We start from the raw sequence: 22369 nt of genomic DNA, 5'->3' as shown, positions 1-22369 counted from the left end.
GGGACACAGACAGGCTCGGTGAGACACTAGAGACTTTTGGGCAGAAAGGAAGGGGCTGCCCATGGTCACAGGGGATGCTGCTCCGTTTGCTGCTGCTTCTCTTTCAGCCAGAATCACACAGCGATGGGACGAGACCATGGCACGATCCTGCCCTCCCTGCCTGTGAGAACTCAGCTTGAAGGAAGAGCTGCCAACGCTCTACAGGACAGATAAGCGATCCCCAATGCACACCCCACCACACTCTCATAGCATGCCACAAGATGACATGGCTGGGCTATAATGGGCATCCCCTGGCCGTCAGGGAGATGTGAGATGGACGGCCCCGCAGTGAGGCTGGGAGAGCCTCGCACAGGGAGGAAGGGATGGCTTCCAGTGCTGGCAGGGGTGGCTGCTCTCTTTGTCGCCTCCTGTCTTACAGCTGGACACGCTGACAGTGAGGGAATGACGCCATGGCACACTCCTGGCCTCTCTCTTTCAGCACTCTGACGGAGAATTCACCACGCTCTCCAGGACAGATAAGATTGCCCCAACCCATTCCCCACCTCTATGGTCTCACTGCCCTGGCCTAACACAGCTGACTCTTGGCTGTCAGCGATGCACAGCAAGGATGGCCTTGCTGTCGGGTTGGGAGTGTCTCACGCAGGGAGGCAGCGCCTGCCCCTGGCCATGGGCTGGGGCTGCTCTTTTTGATCATTTTCCTTTCTCACCCCATCACAGAGCCCCGAGGAGACTAAGGGCTGCCACTGTCCTTTCCCGCCTCTGCCCAGTCACTTCATGGCCACTGACCTGAAGGCTGCTGCAGCTTTCTACAACCACAGCCATCGAAGGAGCAGCAAGCACACAGGGACCCCGCCTCTACCCTGACATGGTCCTACAAGCACAACCACAGGCCCCGCAGCTATGGACAAAGAGAGCTTGGCACACCTCCGTGACACCCCACTGCACCCCATGTCTCTCAAACGTTAATCAAATAAAGTTCTGATTTACAACCTCATCGGCTGCTCTTTCCTGCCCTTCTTGGGGAAAACTCGGGGGGCTTTGTCTTTTGCAGAAGGAGCAAGTGCAGCAGCCTGCGCTTCTTCAGGTGCTGGCATCAAGAGAATTTCAAAGCACATTACGTGTCCTAATCTAAGACCAGGGTCTGCAGGCGTGGCTCTGGAAACCAGTGTACTCCCTCTTTCACCAAGGGACCACATGTGTACAAGAAAGGACCAACATTTAACACAAAAACCTCATCTGCTCTGATGGAACTGTTTGAGGAAATTCCCCTTCCTGACATGCACTGTGCACCCAACGTGCAGGCACCAGGGGTTGTGCTGCCCCGCTGCTGGAAATCAAAGGGAACCATGCTTTCTTCCCGGGAAATTAAGCACCTCTCATAGCTTTGCTGCACATTTCTTGCATGCAGCAGCCTTGCCACGGCCGGCCATCCCAGCTCACTTTAAGCCAACTTCTTCCTAGTCAGCTTGGCTACCTCCTGGTTACACACCTGACCACCAGAACCAAACTGGGACTGATTAAAAATAAATAAAAGCCCAGGGGACGGCACTACTTTTGCACACTCACGCTCCCAACTCTTGTAGGGAAAGGTTGAAGAGATTGGGAAGTTTTGATCCCTATCAGCCCCATCAGGCTTTCAATACGGTGAGGCCTGGCAAATTGACTATATCAGACCACTCCCACAAACCCACCGAGGCAAGCGGGACATACTCACCATGGCAGAAACAACTACTGGGTGGCTGGAAACATACCCCGTTAACCTTGCCTCGGCCTGAAACACTATCTTGGGCCTAGAAAGGCAAGTGTTGTGGTATCATGGTATACCAGAGAGAATTGCGTCCAACAATGGGAGTCATTTCCAAAACAATCTTGTTACCTCCTGGGCCAAGATGCATGGTATTGAGTGGGTGTATCACATCCCTGTTCACCCACAAGTCTCTGGGAAGTTTTAGAGGTACAATGGATTGTTAAAGACTATGTCAGGAGTGTTGGGTGCTGGGACATGGAAACAATGGGACATAAATCTACCATAAACCTCTTGGCTAGTTAACAATAGGGGGTCTGACAGCAGTCCTGATTCTGCTGAAACAAAACCCCTATACACGGTGAAAGGAGCTGAAGTCCCTGTAGTGCATGTAGGGAAGTGGCTGGGGAAGGCGGTGTGGGTTGCTCCTGCCTCGAGAAAAGGCAAACCCACTCGTGGGACTGTCTTCACCCAAGGACGGGGTATACCTGGTGGGTCATGCAAAAGAATGGGGATATCAAGTGTGTGCCTCAAGGAGATTTAACCTTGGGAGAAAACTAATCTGTAATCTAAGTTACATGTTGTAGGAAGACATTGCAGGATCAACAACAGGTCAACTTCGCAAGGAACCGGGCAAGTGCAACAAGGAATTAAGCTAAGCTGGTGCTGGTGTCCAGACATCCAACTCTGCCTGCCCTGAGTGACCACTTTAGCAGTGGAAGACTAAATCATCAACAGTTCTTATGAACACTTTTTGAGAAAGACCTATAGAATTAAAAGATATACCTACTTATTAATCTGTTAAAGGACAAGGAACAATGGCGATGAGAATACTTACATGCTGAAGTGTGAGGGACCTGAGAGTGACACAAATGTTATGGAATAAGGGGTGGAGGTTCTTCTGGGTCTGGCTGGGATGTTACCTTTCCCTGCAGCAGCCCATACAGTGCTGTGCTCTACACTTGTAGCTAGAACAGCAGTAGTATCACACCAGCGTTGTGTCTGCTGCTGAGCAGTGCAGGCACTGCATCAGGACTCTCTCTAACCATTCTAGGGGGTGGGCAAAAAATGAGAAAGGAACATCACCAGAGCAGCAGACCTAAACCAACCAAAGGGATATTCCATACCATATGATGTCACACTCAGCAATAAAAGGTGGGAAAAGGAAGAAGAGGGGAGGGGTGGGCTCTCATTGTGAAAACATCTGTCCTCCTGAACAAAAGCTATGTGCGTTGAGGCCCTGCTTCAAGGACGTGGTCAAGCATTGCTCATTGGTGGGAAATATTTCTGCACTTCCACACAGACTTTACTTGTTGTTTTTTTTTTTTTTTTTTTTCCTCCCTTTTCCCCTTTCCCTTTTTCCCTTTAGTTAAAATAATTAATGTTTTTTTTCCTTAATAATTATTTTTTCCTTTAATTAAATTTTCCTTATCTCAAACCTTGAACTGTTTCTTTCCTTTTTTCTTCCCCTCCTCACAAGAGGAGGGGAGTGAGAGAATGGTTGTGGTGGAGTTCAGCTGCCTAGCACAGTAAAACCACCACAGTACCTCAAGCCACATGACTTCCTGAAATAATTCTGTGTTGAACTACAGTCTATTTTTTTATTATCTTTTTTTTTTTTTTTTGGTGGGGGGGAGGGGGGGGGAAGGGGGAAGTTGTAACCATAATTCAGATCTTGATTCTGGACACCCTAAACCAAATAAATACACTATAGGGAACATTATTCAGTCTTCCATAGATTTTTTTTCTGGCTCTTCTCTGTTCGCCATCAATATCTTCTTTGATTTGTGGGTAATAGCAGGGTATTCTAGTAGCAGTTGTACCAGTACCAAATAAATGATATAATCTCTGTATTATTTACTCTTTCTCAGAGCACCTTATTTTATTTATTTATTTATTTTTTATATCAAGGGATCCCATTAGTCCTTTCTGGGCATACTGCTCTGTTAAGAGCTCGTGTTTAGCTTGTTATCCTGTGATCCTCCATTTGGAGGTGCCACATTTCACACAAACCACGTGAGAGTTACCTGTATTTCCTTTCTCTACAACTTTTGACTTGAGAATTGTCATTAGGTGGACTCAGCTTGCCAATCTACCCACATCACTGTCATCTTCTGTTATTTTTCATGCCACTGGAAAGTCATTTCTTACCCTGCCATCACTGGTAATTTTTAAACTCACGTGGAAAGCTCTATGTTGCAGCTTAAATAAGAATTAATTCAGAAGTGTCCTAACACCTCCCTTTGCCCAGGAAGCCAGGCTACCTGACCATGGGGTCCCCTCAGGCCTCATAAGCTCTGGCTCTGTGACTCTTCAAGGTCTGATATGAGAAATGTAATGCTTTGGTTTATGTCACCAATAAAAAGATCAGTGAATAGCCCAGCAGCTTATCCAGAAATCCAGCCAAACAGTGACAACATCATATTTACAGTTGCATTGGGCACCAGTCATTTAGCCAGGTCAAAGCTCATTCTTTGATTTTGCTTTCTTCTACTTTGTAAATAAAAATGTGTGTTGAAAGGTTAAATACTTGACCTAAGTCTATTACATCTTTAACTATAACGAACTTGTTGCCTCATGTAAAAACATTACCAGCTTAATCTGATCAGACAAACTTTCCACAACCCCATAATTATAAATAACACTCCTCTCAGCACCTATTAATTCAATCCCATCACAGACAGACAGCGTGATGTCCTACCTTAAAGCTGCCTATTGCAGCCTGATGCAGAGGGTCAGGCTCAAGCTGCTGGCAACAGCAGAAGAGCCACTGATGATTTCTAGTCTACCCCTGCCCACCAAGATCAGCATGCTCTTACCTCCTCAGGCAGCAACAGCAATCCGACCACTCACAGCTGGCAGCACAGTCCACCCACTCTGTTCGTACATCCAGCTGGCTTCCTAGCCTCTCTTCCCTAGCAGCCCACAAAGAAAACGCACAGATCCAGCCCACAAGTCTGTTGTACAACATTAAATCATCCCATGTAATCTAATAAAATAGAGACACAGCACTGATGTCATCTTCTAGTCTCTGAAACATTGCCAGAAGTAAACAAAAAAACTGGGGGAAGAGAGGCTGAGGAAGGGGATACAAGTTACATTAACAAAGCAGGGAACTTGATGCTCAGCTTTTCCAAATTTTCTGGATGCACTTTTTTGGCCCGGGGGATTTTAAAGGATGCTGTTTAGTGGCTGACGTTACTAGACTGGAGTCTGTTTTGTTATAAACCTGTGAAAAGAGCTACGCTGTCTCTTCCAAATACTGAACAACACTATCTAATAAAATCCTTGCTGGTTTTGCATTCTCATTTACAGTTACACCATTTTTATCTAGTAACTCACCAACTGTAAAGCTGCAGTTTGATTTGTTCCTGATACAGTAAACTCAGCTTCCACAGACCTTAATCCAGGGATCAGGACAATCACACCCATGGGGCAGACTCTTGGTTTAAACAAGATTTGCAGCTGGCTCCCCTTTGTATAGATAGTGATCTATCACAACAAGCTAAAATGTATAGTTCTGATTACCTTTTTCCAGCAGTTTGAGTGCAACCCTGTATAGAGCACTGCTTTACACAATACAACAGTAAATTACCAACAGCCAGTGCCCAAAGACTTAAGTCACTTGTGAGGTGAAACACGATGAGACTGAGCTCTGAGAACACTGATTATTATCCAATCCTAAGAAACTCAAATACAAAGGATTAATGTGGATAAATAATAATGAAAAAAGTGATTTTTGCATGTTTGAAGCCTACTATAGATATTTAGCTGTCTTATGTAGGCATGTAGAACTTAGTGGGTGGCACTAGGAAGCATTATAAGTTGTGTGTCATGGTAGGCAAAGAGATACTCTGCAAATATCTGAAAGCTGTAAATCTGTTAAATAGCTGCATTCAACTGCTGGGGAACAGGCTTCAGGATCCAGAGGCCCTCTGGCAATTCTGTACTCTTTAATAATTCACAAAGAAAGTGCCTGGAAGTTCCTCCAGAGTTTTATGGCAACTGAAAGTGGGCATGGTGCAGTTACTGCTGAAAAAGAGCTGTAATAGTGACTACATCAGCTACACTGGTTTGTTTTTTTAACATTCCAGTTTCTATTTTGAATTTCTGCACATGCAGAACTAATTTATTCTCATATACATGATCATAAGTATATCTACTATATATAATCTTGATGGCTGAAAACCATACATTTCAATTCATTTCCTATTACTCTGCATAATACCTATATAACCTTAAGTCAAATCTCCACATGCACTGAAACACGACCACTGCCAAATTGATATTCTGTCTTTCAACACTTTTAAGAAGAATACTTTTCTCTCAGTTTAGATCAAAAGATCCATATAAATTCAAAATACAAATATTCCCTAGCTAAAGGCTGTCAGCAGCTATTCCTAGATTTACTAAAACTTTCAGCATTAGCTCCTTTAGAATTGATACTGATATTTTACCATCAAGTTAGTAAGCAGAGTTTTACAAAGTAATGGAAGACTACATTTCTTAGGTGTCAGTCATCAATTGAGATAACTTCAGAAAGATCCCAAGCTCATATTAACATGAGCCCAATAGTGCATAATGACCTTAAAAAGAAAAGCTCTACACAAAATTAATCCCTAATCATTCCTGAAGAGAAAGAATTAGATGCAATGCTCAAGGCATTACTTAACAAACTCATTTCCCCCCCAAAATGGAATTGTTTCCTCCTCATTTTCACAACTACAGCTCTTCTGAAAGTACCTACATGTTTATCACAAACAATTCATGATGTCTTACTTAGACTTACCCTATCTTAAGGATTGGAGTTTTTTTATCCTGTATTGTAATATATGTGTGTGTATATATATATATATATATATATATATATATATATATACACACACATATATATATACACACACACACACATATATTGAATTAGACTTCTGTAAGTAACTGAAAAATTATTTTTCAATTCAGTTTTACAGAGGAAAATTCCTATTCACCAAGTACTCAGAAAACCTAACCTCAGCTAAGTCAATATGATTAGTTCCAGCCTCTCCTGAGCAAAATCAAACATTTCCCAAACTGTGTCTAGTTTCAGCCTCTGAACAGTTGAACGGCATGGTAACTCTGCAAAAGTGGAAGGGATTTAAACCAACGTCAAAAGAAGAACATTAGGTTTTCCCTCGGCTATTCTGAGATTAAAAGCAAACCAACATACACAACATGACTCTTCACTGGAGTATAGAAGTGGCCATTAAATGATTGGAGGCTTTTACGCTCTGACCATTTGATACCACACAATGAGCTCCCTGCATTGTATCTCTTCTCCAAAGCCGTCGACATGCAGTCTCAGAACTTTGTTTTTCTGTAGAAGTCAGATGACAAATAAGAAAAAGTCTACCTAATCAAATCATTCATGCATTAAGAAAGCCTCCTAAGTCAGCAATGAGATGAAAGGATAGCTGTAAAAATGGCTAAGCTATCTTTGCCTTTAAGGACTAATTTTGTGCATTATTAGATAGTGTTCGTCTTTTTAAAATATTAACTGTAAATGCACTAACTTAAAAGCAGACAGTCACAGAAAACTGTCTAAAATTGTAAAGTCTGAAAGTGCCTCATATCTTTAAAATTTATCACAATTTATCACAGACAATTAATTTAATAAACCACACTTCATGGCTGTGTGCCACACCTCACCTGTTCAGGAAACATTGGAAACACCAGAAGAATGTATGACCACAACATGGTTGGACCCAGAGTTATCTGATAAGTATGTTGTGAGTGGCATTTATTAATTCACAAGAGGGGATGTAGTTATGTGGCTATGGAAAGGGAATGGAAAGAGCTCAGCTGTTCCTCCTGCTTAAAACAATCTGCATCAACATTTCCCTATGTTTTAAAACACAGGCTGTATTTGCTGTTTTTTGTTTTGTTTTGTTTTCCAATATTGTTAATTGTCATTGCATTTGAAGTTTCCGATGAAAGATGTTATAAACATTATCTTCATATCAACCCTTATGAAAGAAAGGGAACTTTTCTACGAGCTGTATCATCACTAGCACCCAGAGTATACTAAGTTCCCAGAACTAGTCCATCCTTTCAAAATAACAGTAGCTTCAAATGTGCCTGCTCTAAGAAAAATTAGTTGTTTTGCTGTGTCTGGTGAACATTCAATGAAATCGAGCATCCACTTTTTTGGTTACTGCAAGACACACACCTTCCTAAAGATTCAATTGTAAATAAACGTGTATACACCTTCATACTATCGTAATGTACAAATCCTAGTTGGCAAAACAGCTGTGGCATTATCTCTCACTCCATGACCAACACATGTCCCCTCCTCATATGGCCACACATCCAGTGGACAAGTACCTAGCCCAAATGCACGGTGGGACCATGGAGTCCTCATGAGGGCACAGTCTGCAATTCCTCTAGCTCAGTTCCCTCTCTGCTCATCATTAATGGGCTTCAAGAAATACAGGAGACCACATGACAGGGAAAACCACATTACTAAATAAAACAAAAGAAAAGAAAAAAAAAAGAAAAGAAAAAAAAAAAAAAAAAACATAAGAGGGGAAAAATCATGCAAAACATGCCAGTCTAACTCAGTGAAAGGGTTAACTGCAGACCTACCCATCTGACTATTGCAGTGAGACTCCAGGTTCGGTATATTATGATCAATATTCATTGAATATTTTCAACAAAAGTTTCCAGCACATGCTCAAGAAGTAGTGAACTTTAGCAATAATTAAGCTGAAATTTAATTAAAAAACAAAAATGCTCTTAGAAACTGGGAGATTGGGAGAGGACAGTCTGGTTAGTCTAGGTCAATGTAAGACAGCTCATTACAGCATTGCTTTGTGATCAGAGTATCCTATTTAATTTTAACATAACATAAGCAATTTTTAGTACTTGACAGGGAGAAGTTCCAAAGAAAACAATTTCAGTATACAGTTACATTGACACATACCCTACATTTTCTGCATTTCAACCAAATATCACCTTGTTTCTTTTCACTCACTACTCTCAGTCCCACTTGCTTTTCAGTTCAAACTGCATGGCTGCATACTATTAAATAACATTTTCAAGATAAAGCTCAGAGTGTTTTTTCTGCTGAAATTTCTAATTTGGGAAGCAGTATGCTGAATGGGGGATACTGTGATATGTATATCTGCCAGTATTTTCTTTACAGATTATTATCTTGAGAAATAGTATATTAGTTCTGCACAAGAGTCAACTCTGAATTTTAAAAAATAATTTAAGAAGTCATGTCAATTATGGCCAAATAACACTTTTTTAAAATGTCTAATCAACTAAATTAAGACTTCATCTCTGTATGTAAGACTAGAAATACATTCCAGAAGATAACTATGTAACAAGTAATCATTTATTTTTATTATAACTATATTAAATAAAAATTCCAATGCTTATGCACTTGCTTTTATAGTATTTTTCAGACAGCATGAATGTTAAAAACTGAACTGTTTACATATTTAAATAACTATCTACCATATCCTGGAACAAACAAATGTGTAGGTAGTGAATCTTCCAGCTGAGCTGAGCAAGAACACCAGTGCACAGAAAAATAAGTGAAAGGGAGCCAAAACAGTTTCCTTCTAAAGGCAAAAACTCATTTAACTGTTAAAAAAAAAAAAAAAAAAAAAAAAAAAAGGAAAAAAAAGGAAAAAACAACCCACATAATCATTAGGGAAACTAGTTTATCTTCTATTTTTGAAAGGATATAATAAATAACAGATACAACTACAGCATGGGCCGCATCCAGGAAATCTGTGAGGTCTCTTGGACCACACACTCCCTCCAGAAAGTCACACATAGTAATCATGAAGCAACCCACTCAGGGCAATGCTCAGATCACTAACATATGGCTAGAAAAATAGACATTCCCCAAATGGTTACTACCACCTCAAGAACTACTACCATGGCCAGACTGAATAGAATAGCTACTGGCCTCTGCTCAGAATTTGACCCCCAAGTAATTCCAAAGCAACAAATTTGTGCATACACAAAGTCTTCTGTTGACTGCTTCATTTATTTTTTTAAAACTTCAACATGGAGAAGCCCTCAGAATTGCCAACCTCTCTGAGCCACAGTCGACAACCACAGAAGTGGGTGTGGATCAACTTGTTCCAGCCTACAAATTACAAGCATCCATACATCTAAGCAAAAGGGAAAAGACAACCCAGTACTTCCTGACTGCTAAATTAGAGAAGACATATGAAAACTTTCACTCAATTACTGTTTCCCCTTGAACTGGCTGACAGGTAAGGAATACTATTGCAGTAAAACCACCCTTATAAAGAATCATGTCCTATCTTCAAAACAAAGTAGATGAAATAGGAGCCATTCAAAAAAAAAATTGGCTCTCAGCAGAGCCATGATCCTGGGAGGAGGGACAGTATACTGAATCATTTATTCCACTGTGAGAGCATGCAAACTTCAGAGGAAAAAAAAAAAAAAAGAGAGAGATCAAGCTTCTGCTACATAGACAGGTTTAGGCTGACTATATCCATATATAGCAATTTTCCTCTTGAAATCTGTATCTCAGTCACATAAAGGCCAAACAAAAATAAAGTGTGCACAAAAAAAGTTAAGATTCCAAGCTTAAAAAGTGGATATGCCTCTACCCATTAAGGACAATATTGAGCAGCAATTTTCATCCTTCTTGTGGTTCATAAACAAAGACTACACTACTTAACCATTAATGGAGTAACAGCATGTGCATGCTACAACAAAAGAAAATTTTAATCGAAACTAGATAAATCCAGAGCTACTGTAACATACAATTCATCCAGTATGAAAAAATAGACAGTAATATGCAAAACCAGAATGGTACTATATAGTCAAGAGTCTTTACAAAGTCTCCGGTTTTGAATGGCAAACAGAACCAGTGGGTGGACATATTTATTATTGTTTAAACAGGACAGTAGTTAGACTGCAAGAGCAGCAGACGGACTACTTCCACCATCTGGTAATGAGATAAACACAGATTAGAAGGTACAGCATTTGTTTCTCACACAGATTTCAGAGTCCATGCTGAGCCCTTTGTGTTCACCTTCACACTCTCCCTTAGACCTTCTGCCTGCTCCTCTCTTTATGAGGACATTGCCCTGCAAGCAGCACTGTTCTAGACAATGGCTGTGAACATGTAGCTAGTGCTTATCTGTTACTGTTTTTAGCTACTCTTATCAATTGCCATTTGTTTAAAAAGTAAAACACTAACACTCGACCATACCTGTTTCCTCTCTGAATAAGGAAAAGTTTTGAGCTTCTGAGGCCTTGCAGGAAACCATGGGAAAGTAACATTATAAAACAAAACAGATTAAAAAACAAAAACAAAAAACAAAAACAAAAACAAAAAACAAACAAACAAACAAAAAAAAAAAAAAACTATATATTTCTGAGAACTTGACTGAGTAGGGGCACCTAATGGTCTAAGCCACCCCACAAAAAATAACCATCAGATAATTTTTCCCCTAGATTTCAAACTGGTTCACCATGCTACACAATGGGACTCTAATTACCCATTCTTTCTTTATCAGACCGACATCTGCCTGAAATGGGTCATAATGTCTGAAGATTTCAGAGATAACGTGGGGTATATTATGTGTTTGCAAAGACGGCTATGTACACTACTCCCCTTAGCTGATGAATGTCTTCACTCAGAGTGCAAGGCATAGGTCTTATAAACTTTCACATGATCAGATACAGACAAACACAGGTGAGTAATGAGAGCACAGGTTTTGATCAATCTTCATCTTTGTTCAGTCTTTATGGTCAAGAAAATTAGACTGGAAAGGGACATTTTCCAAGTTATCTGGCTCACTTCATGCAAATCTGAATTTCAAATACCCTCACTGCAGAATGTTTTTGTAGTCAGTCAATACATTGTATTTAGTTGTAAGAGCAAACATGAATGGAAAGTGAAACAATAAACATCAGCTCATATATATGTTATCCCTTGGCAAAAACAAACAAACAAACAAACAAACAAACAAACAAAAACACTCCACAGACATAGAAGAAGATTCAGAATAAAAAACTTCAAATGGAAGATTCGTTAATTGGTTATTAAATTATTTTTATGACAACATTAGAACTTGCTGCACATATTGCTTTTACATCGTTAGGAATCATATAGTAAAGAATAAAGAACAAGAGTGTCTGACAACTTCGACAGATAAGCCTTAATATTAATATTATTGCTACACTCAATTTTATCCATGATTATTACAGGAGGAAGGATGGTAGTAAAGACTTAAGAGTATCAATTAATTAATGATCTCCCTTCCATAATCTAACCTCCAGAAAGAATATTTAACAGTTTCCTAAAAATAATAATAATAAAAAAATGGACTAGTTACATAAAGATTTGGTGGAAGAATAATTTTTATGGATACAAGGTCTGAGTTCATTGACCAGTCGATGGATTGATTGACAGCAAGATAGAAGGCCTTTTTTGCAATAGTTTCTCAGCTATTTAGCTAAGCTTCTGTCGTGGTTTAACCCGACCGGCAGCTAAACACCACGCAGCCGTTCGCTCACCCTCCCCCTCCCTCTCTGGGACGGGGGAGAGAAATGGAAAGTGAAGCCCGTGAGTTGAGATAAAGACAGTTTAATAAGACAGGAAAAAAAAAATAACAAAATAATAATAACAATAATAATAATGATGATACAATGGTGATAATACGAAAGTAATAATAGTATGTACAAACAAGTGATGCACAATGCAATTGCTCACCACCCGCTGACCGATGCCCAGCCTAACCCCGAGCAGTCCGGCCCCCTCCCCCCGGCTAGCCACCCCTATATATTGTTCAGCATGACGTCAGATGGTATGGAATACCCCTTTGGCTAGTTTGGGTCACCTGTCCTGGGTCTGTCCCCTCCCAGCTCTTACTGCACCCCCCAGCCTGCCCGTTGGCAGGACAGAGCAAAGGCTGAGATGTCCTTGGCTTAGTATAAGCACTGCTCTGCAACAATTAAAGCATCGGGGTGTTATCAGCACTCTTCTCATTCTAAGCCAAAACACAGCATTCCACCAGCTACTAGGAAGAAAATTAATTCTGTGCTAACTGAAACCAGGACATCTATCCACCCCTTATTCCATACCATTTATGTCATGCTCAGGTTACACTCTTTTCCATACATTCTAATTAGTCACCTATAGTAATCATGGTAGTGATAACATACAGTATAATATACTATTTAACATGGTGCAATTCAGTTCATGGGCTATTCTCACCCAGTATTAAATCTCCTTGAGGTACACACCGGACCTCTCCGTTCTTTTGCATCACCCACCAAGTATATCCAGGTCCCTGAGCGAAAACAATTCCACGAATAGGTTTGCCTTTTCCTGAGGCAGGAGTAGCCCAGACTGTTTTACCCAGCATATTTTTTACATGCACTACAGGAACTTTATCCCCATCTACAGTACGTAACAGGTTTGATTGGGCAGGTCCAGCTCGGTTGGTAGATCCCCTAGTATTGACTAACCAGGTGGCCTTTGCCAAATGCGTATCCCAGTTTTTGAACGTCCCAGCGCCCATTGCTTTCAAGGTAGTCTTTAACAGGCCATTGTATCGTTCAACTTTCCCGGAGGCTGGTGCATGATAGGGGATGTGATACACCCATTCAATACCATGTTCTTTGGCCCAAGTGTCTATAAGGTTGTTTCGGAAGTGAGTCCCATTGTCTGATTCTATTCTTTCTGGGGTGCCATGTCGCCATAGGACTTGCTTTTCAAGGCCCAGGATGGTGTTCCGGGCGGTAGCATGAGGCACAGGATATGTTTCCAGCCATCCGGTGGTTGCTTCCACCATTGTAAGTACGTGGCGCTTGCCATTGCGAGTTTGAGGGAGTGTGATGTAATCAATCTGCCAGGCCTCTCCATATTTATATTTCAGCCATCGTCCTCCATACCAAAGAGGCTTTGACCGTTTGGCTTGCTTGATTGCAGCACATGTTTCACAGTCATGAATAACCTGTGCTATAGCGTCCATGGTCAAGTCCACCCCTCGATCACGAGCCCATCTGTATGTTGCATCTCTACCTTGATGGCCTGAGGTGTCATGGGCCCATCGGGCTATAAATAATTCACCTTTATGCTGCCAATCCAGGTCCACCTGAGCTACTTCAATCTTAGCAGCCTGGTCCACCTGCTGGTTGTTTTGATGTTCTTCAGTAGCCCGATTCTTGGGCACATGAGCATCTACGTGGCGTACTTTCACAGCCAGGTTCTCTACCCGAGCAGCAATATCTTGCCACAATGCAGCAGCCCAGATAGGTTTGCCCCTACGCTGCCAGTTGTTTTGCTTCCATTGCTGTAACCATCCCCACAGGGCATTTGCTACCATCCATGAATCGGTGTAGAGATAGAGAACTGGCCATTTTTCTCGTTCAGCAATGTCTAAAGCCAGCTGAATGGCTTTCACTTCTGCAAACTGACTCGATTCACCTTCTCCCTCAGCAGCTTCTGCAACTCGTTGCGTAGGACTCCATACAGCAGCCTTCCATCTCCGATGCTTCCCCACAATACGACAGGACCCATCAGTGAACAGGGCATATTTCTTTTCATTCTCTGGCAACTGGTTGTACAGTGGGGCTTCTTCAGCACGACCCACCTCCTCCTCTGATGATATCCCAAAGTATTTGCCTTCTGGCCAGTCCATGATCACTTCCAATATTCCTGGGCGACTGGGGTTTCCTATTCGAGCCCGCTGAGTAATCAGTGCAACCCACTTGCTCCATGTAGCATCAGTTGCATGATGCGTAGAGGGGACCCTTCCCTTGAACATCCAGCCTAGTACCGGTAATCGGGGTGCTAGGAGGAGCTGCGCTTCAGTACCGACCACCTCCGAAGCAGATCGAACTCCTTCATATGCTGCCAATATCTCCTTTTCAGTTGGAGTATAGCGGGCCTCAGATCCTCTGTATCCCCGACTCCAAAACCCCAGAGGCCGACCTCGAGTTTCCCCAGGTTCTTTCTGCCAGAGGCTCCAGGTGGGGCCGTTCTCCCCGGCTGCAGTGTAGAGCACATTCTTTACATCTGGTCCTGTTCGAACTGGCCCAAGGGCTACTGCATGGACTATTTCCTGCTTGATTTGTTCAAAGGCTTGTCGTTGTTCAGGGCCCCATTCAAACTCATTCTTCTTACGAGTTACTTGGTAGAGTGGGTTTACAATCAGACTGTAATTTGGGATGTGCATTCTCCAAAACCCCACAACACCTAGGAAAGTCTGTGTTTCTTTTTTGTTAGTTGGTGGAGACATAGCTGTTATTTTGTTGATCACATCCATTGGGATTTGACGACGTCCATCTTGCCATTTTATTCCTAAAAACTGGATCTCCCGTGCAGGTCCTTTGACTTTATTTTGTTTTATGGCAAAACCGGCTTTCAGAAGGATTTGGACTATTTTCTTCCCTTTCTCGAAAACTTCCTCTGCTGTGTCACCCCACACAATAATGTCATCGATGTACTGCAGGTGTTCAGGAGCTTCCCCCTGCTCTAGTGCAGACTGGATCAGCCCATGGCAAATGGTAGGGCTGTGTTTCCACCCCTGGGGCAGCCTATTCCAAGTATATTGGACTCCCCTCCAAGTGAAGGCAAATTGTGGCCTGCACTCTGCTGCTAGAGGGATGGAGAAAAATGCATTAGCGATATCAATTGTGGCGTACCACTTGGCTGCCTTCGATTCAAGTTCATACTGAAGTTCCAGCATGTCCGGCACTGCAGCACTCAGTGGTGGCGTGACTTCGTTCAGGCCGCGATAGTCCACTGTTAGTCTCCACTCGCCATTAGACTTTCGCACTGGCCATATGGGACTATTGAAAGGTGAATGAGTCTTGCTGATCACTCCTTGGCTCTCCAATTGACGAATTAGCTTATGGATGGGAATCAGGGAGTCTCGGTTGGTGCGATATTGCCGCCGGTGCACAGTTGTGGTAGCAATTGGCACTTGCTGTTCTTCGACCCTCAGCAACCCCACAACAGAGGGGTCCTCTGAGAGACCAGGCAAGGTAGATAATTGTTTAATGCCCTCTGTCTCTAAGGCAGCAATACCAAAAGCCCACCGGAACCCTTTTGGGTCCTTGCAGTATCCTCTTCTAAGATAGTCTATGCCAAGGATACATGGAGCATCCGGACCAGTCACAATGCGGTGCTTTTCCCACTCATTCCCAGTCAGACTCACTTCAGCCTCCAATACAGTCAACTGCTGAGATCCCCCTGTCACTCCACAAATATAGATGGGCTCTGGTCCTTTATAGCTCGATGGCATTATAGTATATTGTGCACCGGTGTCTACTAAAGCCTTATACTTCTGTGCGCGTGATGTGCCAGGCCATCGAATCCACACAGTCCAATAAACTCGATTGTCCCTTTCCTCCCCCTGGCTGGAGGCAGGGCCCCCCTAATCCTGGTCAGAATCTTCCTCGTTTCTGTGTTTGAAGGACTGTCTGCTGGAAGTTGGAGCAGCAAACTTTTCGGAGAATCCCTTTTTCCTGATTGTTTTCTTTTGCAACTCACGTACCCGTGCCTCTAGGGTCGCGGTAGATTTTCCATCCCACTTTCTCATGTCCTCTCCATGGTCTCGTAAGTAAAACCACAGGGTGGCACGGGGTGAGTACCCACCATATCGTCTTCCTTGTGTGGGTGAACGCCTACCCCTGACAGCTGAGACACTGCTTTGTACAGGTGCGAAGGAGAATAATCTCTCTTCAAGTTGGTGAACCTTTTCAGAAAGTTTCTCCCAAGTGTTCTCCTTTGGTCGGTGGGCACTGGTTGGTTCAGGTGGGGAGGACAATAGATTCTCTTCAAGTTGGTGAACCTTTTCAGAAAGTTTCTCCACAGCTGAGACGCAGGCCTGTAAGGAAGAGGAGAGACTTTCTTCGTACTGCCGGAGTTGTTTAGCCGCTTCACCCACTGTGGGTTCCTCATCCTCTTTCCAGGCCATTATTGCCAATGAGCTGGCATATGATGATGGTGCACTCCGTACAAACTTCCGCCACATGGGTCGTGTACACTTGACTTCATCTGGATCTGTGGATGTTTGTTTGAGGTCTGGATCCTCATAAATCACTTCCCGTACGGCTAATTCCCTCAGGTACTGGATTCCCTTCTCCATAGTGGTCCACTTGCCTGGTAGACATAAAATATCTTCCTTGAAGGGATACCTTTCCCTCACAGCTGAGAGGAGACGCCTCCAGAGGCTGGTGGGTCGTGCTCCATCTGCAATTGCTTTGTCAATGCCGGCGTCTCGAGCAAGGGATCCCAGCCGCTTGGCTTCCCTGCCGTCTAATTCCACACAATTGGCTCCAGAGTCCCAGCACCGGAGCAGCCAGGTGACAAGCTGCTCACCTATACAGCGACCAAAATCTTTTCGCACATCTCGTAGCTCGCGCTCGTTTAGGCTTCGGGTAGTTACTGTTGCTCTTTCGGCATCCTCATCTTCCTCCTCCTGAATCCTTGACGGCCCAGCGTCGTCATCATCTTCGTCATCTCTATACTTAGTTTTGGCAGAAGCCTTACCTGGATTGGCAGAAGACTCTCTGCGTTCTAAACGACTTGAATTTCTATACCATATTTTCACCTTCTCTACAGGGGCAGCTTGCACTGCTACTGCTCGTTTCTCTGACTTTGTTACAGAGTCTGCCACAGGGGTTGGAATGCCCTCTGCAGGGTCAACTTGCACTGCTACAGCTCGTTTCTCTGACACGGCCACAGGAGCTGGAGCGGCTACAGGAGCTGGAGTTGGAGCTGGAGCAGTTGCAGGAGCTGGGACTGGAGCAGCAGTAGGAGCTGGAGCTGGAGCGGCTTCAGGAGCTGGAGCTGGAGCGGCTTCAGGAGCTGGGACTGGAGCAGTTGCAGGAACTGGGACTGGAGTAGCGGCCGGAGCTGGAACTGGAGCGACTGCAGGAACTGGGACTGGAGCAGCTGCAGGAGCTGGAGCTGGAGCAGCTTCAGGAGCTGGGACTGGAGCAGTTGCAGGAGCTGGAGCTGGAGCGGCTGCAGGAGCTGGGACTGGAGCGGCTGCAGGAGCTGGGACTGGAGCGGCTGCAGGAGCTGGGACTGGAGCGGCTGCAGGAGCTGGGACTGGAGCGGCTGCAGGAGCTGGGACTGGAGCGGCTGCAGGAGCTGGGACTGGAGCGGCTGCAGAATCCACCGTAGGGGTCACAGTGGCCGTTGGATCTGTCACAGGGTTTGGAGTGGCCGCAGGGTCTGTCACTAAGTTGACAGCAGTATCAATGGCAGCTCGATAGGCATGAGCCAGGCCCCAGCACGTTACAATGATTTGTGTTACTTTGGAACTGTCAGAATCATTACACCTTTTTTTCAAGCATTCTGCCAGTTTTTGAGGATTTTGCCATTGTTCAGGGGTGAATTTCCAACACACTGGGGGTGCCAACTGCTCTAGATGCCTGCCCATATCCACCCATACTCCCTGCCACCCACAACTATACTGCCTCCGGGCAGATCTCCGGATGAGCTTCATAAGTAGTTGTTTAACTTTAAGCAGAATCTGAAGTGCATTCATGAGGCAGAACAACAAGACTATGGTATTCTGAGTATTCCAGAAATATTCAATATCTTGGAGAGCTATTGTGACAAGCTCAGGGGATAAGAGGGTGGTGAAGGAGGAAGGCAGAGTGACCCAGGAGGATACAGGGGTGGTGAAGGAGAAAGGGAGAGTAAGCAAGTAAGGAAAAATATCCTCCCCTTTCCCCTCCACAGATTGACTCTCTAATGGAGAAAAACAATAGGTATAATTGCTAATAGTTCCCAAGATGCTGTTTCCAAAGTACAGAGTCCACGATGTTACTGAGTATAAATACCAAGTTAGAGTCATGACCAGATATCTTATCGTCTCATAAGCCATTGCTATAACACTTAGTACCATAATGGTCTGAAACCAGGGCCCGGAGAGGAGAAACAACACTACAGAGAGCAAATACGGAAAATAATGTACTATAATACTCAATTTGGAAAACAGGCGCAGCAGAGTTGTGATTAAAGCAATCAGCATCATGACAAGTGACTATTAAGCAGGTCTAATCCTTACACCAATTTTAGTTTAACACACTCTGATCAGATCTGCCGTTATCTCAACCTTTCGGGCCCCACGTTGGGCGCCAAAAAGACTGTCGTGGTTTAACCCGACCGGCAGCTAAACACCACGCAGCCGTTCGCTCACCCTCCCCCTCCCTCTCTGGGACGGGGGAGAGAAATGGAAAGTGAAGCCCGTGAGTTGAGATAAAGACAGTTTAATAAGACAGGAAAAAAAAAATAACAAAATAATAATAACAATAATAATAATGATGATACAATGGTGATAATACGAAAGTAATAATAGTATGTACAAACAAGTGATGCACAATGCAATTGCTCACCACCCGCTGACCGATGCCCAGCCTAACCCCGAGCAGTCCGGCCCCCTCCCCCCGGCTAGCCACCCCTATATATTGTTCAGCATGACGTCAGATGGTATGGAATACCCCTTTGGCTAGTTTGGGTCACCTGTCCTGGGTCTGTCCCCTCCCAGCTCTTACTGCACCCCCCAGCCTGCCCGTTGGCAGGACAGAGCAAAGGCTGAGATGTCCTTGGCTTAGTATAAGCACTGCTCTGCAACAATTAAAGCATCGGGGTGTTATCAGCACTCTTCTCATTCTAAGCCAAAACACAGCATTCCACCAGCTACTAGGAAGAAAATTAATTCTGTGCTAACTGAAACCAGGACAGCTTCTCAGCCTTTAGCAAAAGGCTAAATGAATATACGTATATATATAAAAACTATTTCATTTGGATTATTTTCATATATCATATCCAATGTATGAATCCCTTCAATATATTCCCTGATTCTCTGGCAAAGAACCCTGCATTACTTGTCAGCTAAAGGTAGGTATCTGAACAGTGGCTTCACAATACCTGAGAGACTTCTCAGAGGTATAATTAGCTAATGACATGGTCAAGCCTTCCCCTGTCCATACATGAGAGGTGTTTTACTACAGCAGAAAAGCTAGAGCACTTTCCAGTCCAAACAGAAGATTTATCTTCCTTTATCAATTCAGGAATACACAGCTGCAATGCTGCTGACTATGATTAAAAGTGTTTGGCACAGCTTTAATAAACTGTCAGAACAGAACTGTATTTGCTGTGTGCAAATACATCATCAGTTCAAACATTTACAGGTATCAGACAATGACATTTGAAGGTACAAATACTTTTGGGGTTTCCTACAGTTTATTCTTAAGGTGGTCATAAAATAACTGTGCTGTAGTAACACTGATTAGCATTCACTCAACATGCAGAGATCAAACGAACTACTACATACAAACACCCCAACCATAACAAAACAGCGCTCACTGCTCTTTACAACAAACTTCAATAGCCTCACCTACACAAACCCAAAAGTTGCCTCTCAGACCTCTGTGCAGTCCTGCCCTCCCCGCCTCCAAAACCATGTACTTCAATAAAGCTCATTTCGGTATGTGAAGTGAACTGTATGGAGTTCTCGACCATCGTACTTCATCAGCGTACGTGGGAACAGACTACAAAGGCTCAGGAAGGAACTTCCTAATACCTGCATGATCCTTGCCTTTGTAACCTGGCCTCCACTGCAGCAGCACAGGATAACCCGGGAATTCAGCCACTGCTAACATCGATGGCATACAAAATGGGCTAATACCCAATATGAAAAACTCTCTATGGCAGCATAATCACTGCACAGGCTTTCCCCCTCAGGCAATGTTGCTTTCCCCCACATCTCAGACTACAGAGAAAAGGAGGATAAAATAGTTTATCTGGTAGCAGAAAAATAGAAGAAACATTCAGGTGGTCAGACACGAAGAAACTGGCAGATACAGTCTGGAAAAGAATGTGTTGGTAATTTAACCTTCATTGTCACCTTAGAAAAAACAGCGATAATGTGTTAGTTTTGTCAATACTTGACAGAACAGTAAAGTATGCATGTGCAGCACATGGCTCCATGTTCATTAATGCCAGATTACCATCTGGTACATCACCATCTGGTACGATCACCATGCAGTAAAAATTCACCCCAGAGCAGGTGTGGACACAATCACTATTCTGACACATTTGCCAGAGCACAGGATATTGCACTGACGAGGACTTCGCGCCAGCTGCAGTAGGACAAACAATACCTGGCCTGGTATTATCAGTTATAGACAGACAAACAGTATGTGACATAGCAGAACACCTGCTAGTACAAGATGACTAAAATTTGGATTGACAAGGTATGTTTATGCTACATCTTTGTGTCATGTGGCTACACATTTTTGATGTGCTGGTTAAGTGCTCTTAGGCTATACCATTGAATCTATGATCTAAATCAACCTAGTAAACCAGTGTTTGTAGAAAGGTAAGTTGCATAGCATTCTTCTTCATCTACAGCTCTCTGTCCTGTTCAGAGATACAAGAGATTTCAATCTTTTCTCTAACATTGTAGGGAATCTCACATATTTTGTATTCACATCAGCAGTTATAAACGTACCTGTAATAGAAGGGAAACAGCCTAAGACATGCAAAACTTCCATAGTAAATAAAAAATTCACACAGCTCTTAGAGAAAATAAATCAGAAAAACTAAGCAAGGACGAGAGGCATAGCTGCTTAGATTCCCTAAATGAGACAATATGTATTATCTCATCTGGCAGTTTAGCATGACTGAAATGAAACATAATTTGTAGTTGACGCCAACTGGCAGGAGACATACAAATGTTCATGGTAATTTTTGTGTTTTGTTAAAAATGTACTTCTGTCTTAAATTATAAAGAAAATGAACAGAAGGCTTTTGGTCCACAAAGTACAATATTTGCAGATGCTACTCTGAGCTTTTAACTCACAGAAAAATGTGTCTTGAGTTTTTACAATTTTAAAAGACAAATCTAAAATTATGCCAGGTCAAATCTTCTACCCAGTACCCCTGTCTCCAAAAGCAGCCAAAAGCAGATGTCTGGGGAAGAGGATAAGAATAGTATAAGCATTTAGTCATACTTTCCCCAAATACTCTCCAGTCTCCAACAATTTGCAGCTCAGCGACTTTCAAAGTCAGAGGTCATGCTTATGTATTTAATAATCCTCTACAGACTTTTTCTTCCATTCATTTTGTCCAGTCTCCCTTCAAATCACTATAAATTTTCAGTATCCACCACATCCTGTAGAGTTACACAAGTTAACGATGTGTGAGTGAAAACAATATTCCTTTTTGCTGTTCTGAACCCAACACCTGCTAGTTTCACTGATATGCCCATTATTGTACTAGGAGAAACAATGATCCCTACCAGCCTCAGCATACCATGCATGATTTTATAAAACTATCATTGCCTCCCCAGTTGTCTATTTTCCTCATTAACTTAACTGTTCTTTGTACAGAAGGTGTTAAGCATCTGCAATTGCCCTTGTAGAACTTCTGTAGTTTTTTCCCGGTTCTACTTGAACCTTCTTGACATGGTGGTCCAGAAGTGCAGATAATACCCAAGATGCACCCCCAGGATACAAACGGCAGATTTGTGCTCCGTTCCTTTAGGAAAGAATTACAAAAACTAGATTCCTAACATTCCTTTTTTTTGTTTTGTTTTGTTTTGTTTGTTTTTTCTTGAC

At 43.0% G+C, this 22369-nt stretch overlaps 1 protein-coding gene across 2 annotated transcripts in view; it reads right to left on the bottom strand.

The window, feature by feature from the left end:
• The window catches only part of LHFPL2 (LHFPL tetraspan subfamily member 2), a 132573-nt gene that overhangs the window by 100072 nt on the left and 10132 nt on the right, over nucleotides 1-22369 (bottom strand). The window contains exon 1 of one of the 2 annotated variants that reach the window (XM_084505265.1): nucleotides 4564-4643. The exons of the other annotated variant lie outside the window; for it this stretch is intronic. The gene's annotated coding sequence lies outside the window, so the exon portion shown is untranslated. Of the gene's footprint in view, nucleotides 1-4563; nucleotides 4644-22369 lie in introns of those variants that run through there. 2 annotated transcript variants of the gene reach the window in all.

Source organism: Aythya ferina (genome assembly GCF_964211825.1).
Source record: "Aythya ferina genome assembly, chromosome: Z".
In the NCBI taxonomy this organism is placed as follows: domain Eukaryota; kingdom Metazoa; phylum Chordata; class Aves; order Anseriformes; family Anatidae; genus Aythya; species Aythya ferina.
This window is presented reverse-complemented; position numbering and strand designations above follow the sequence as displayed.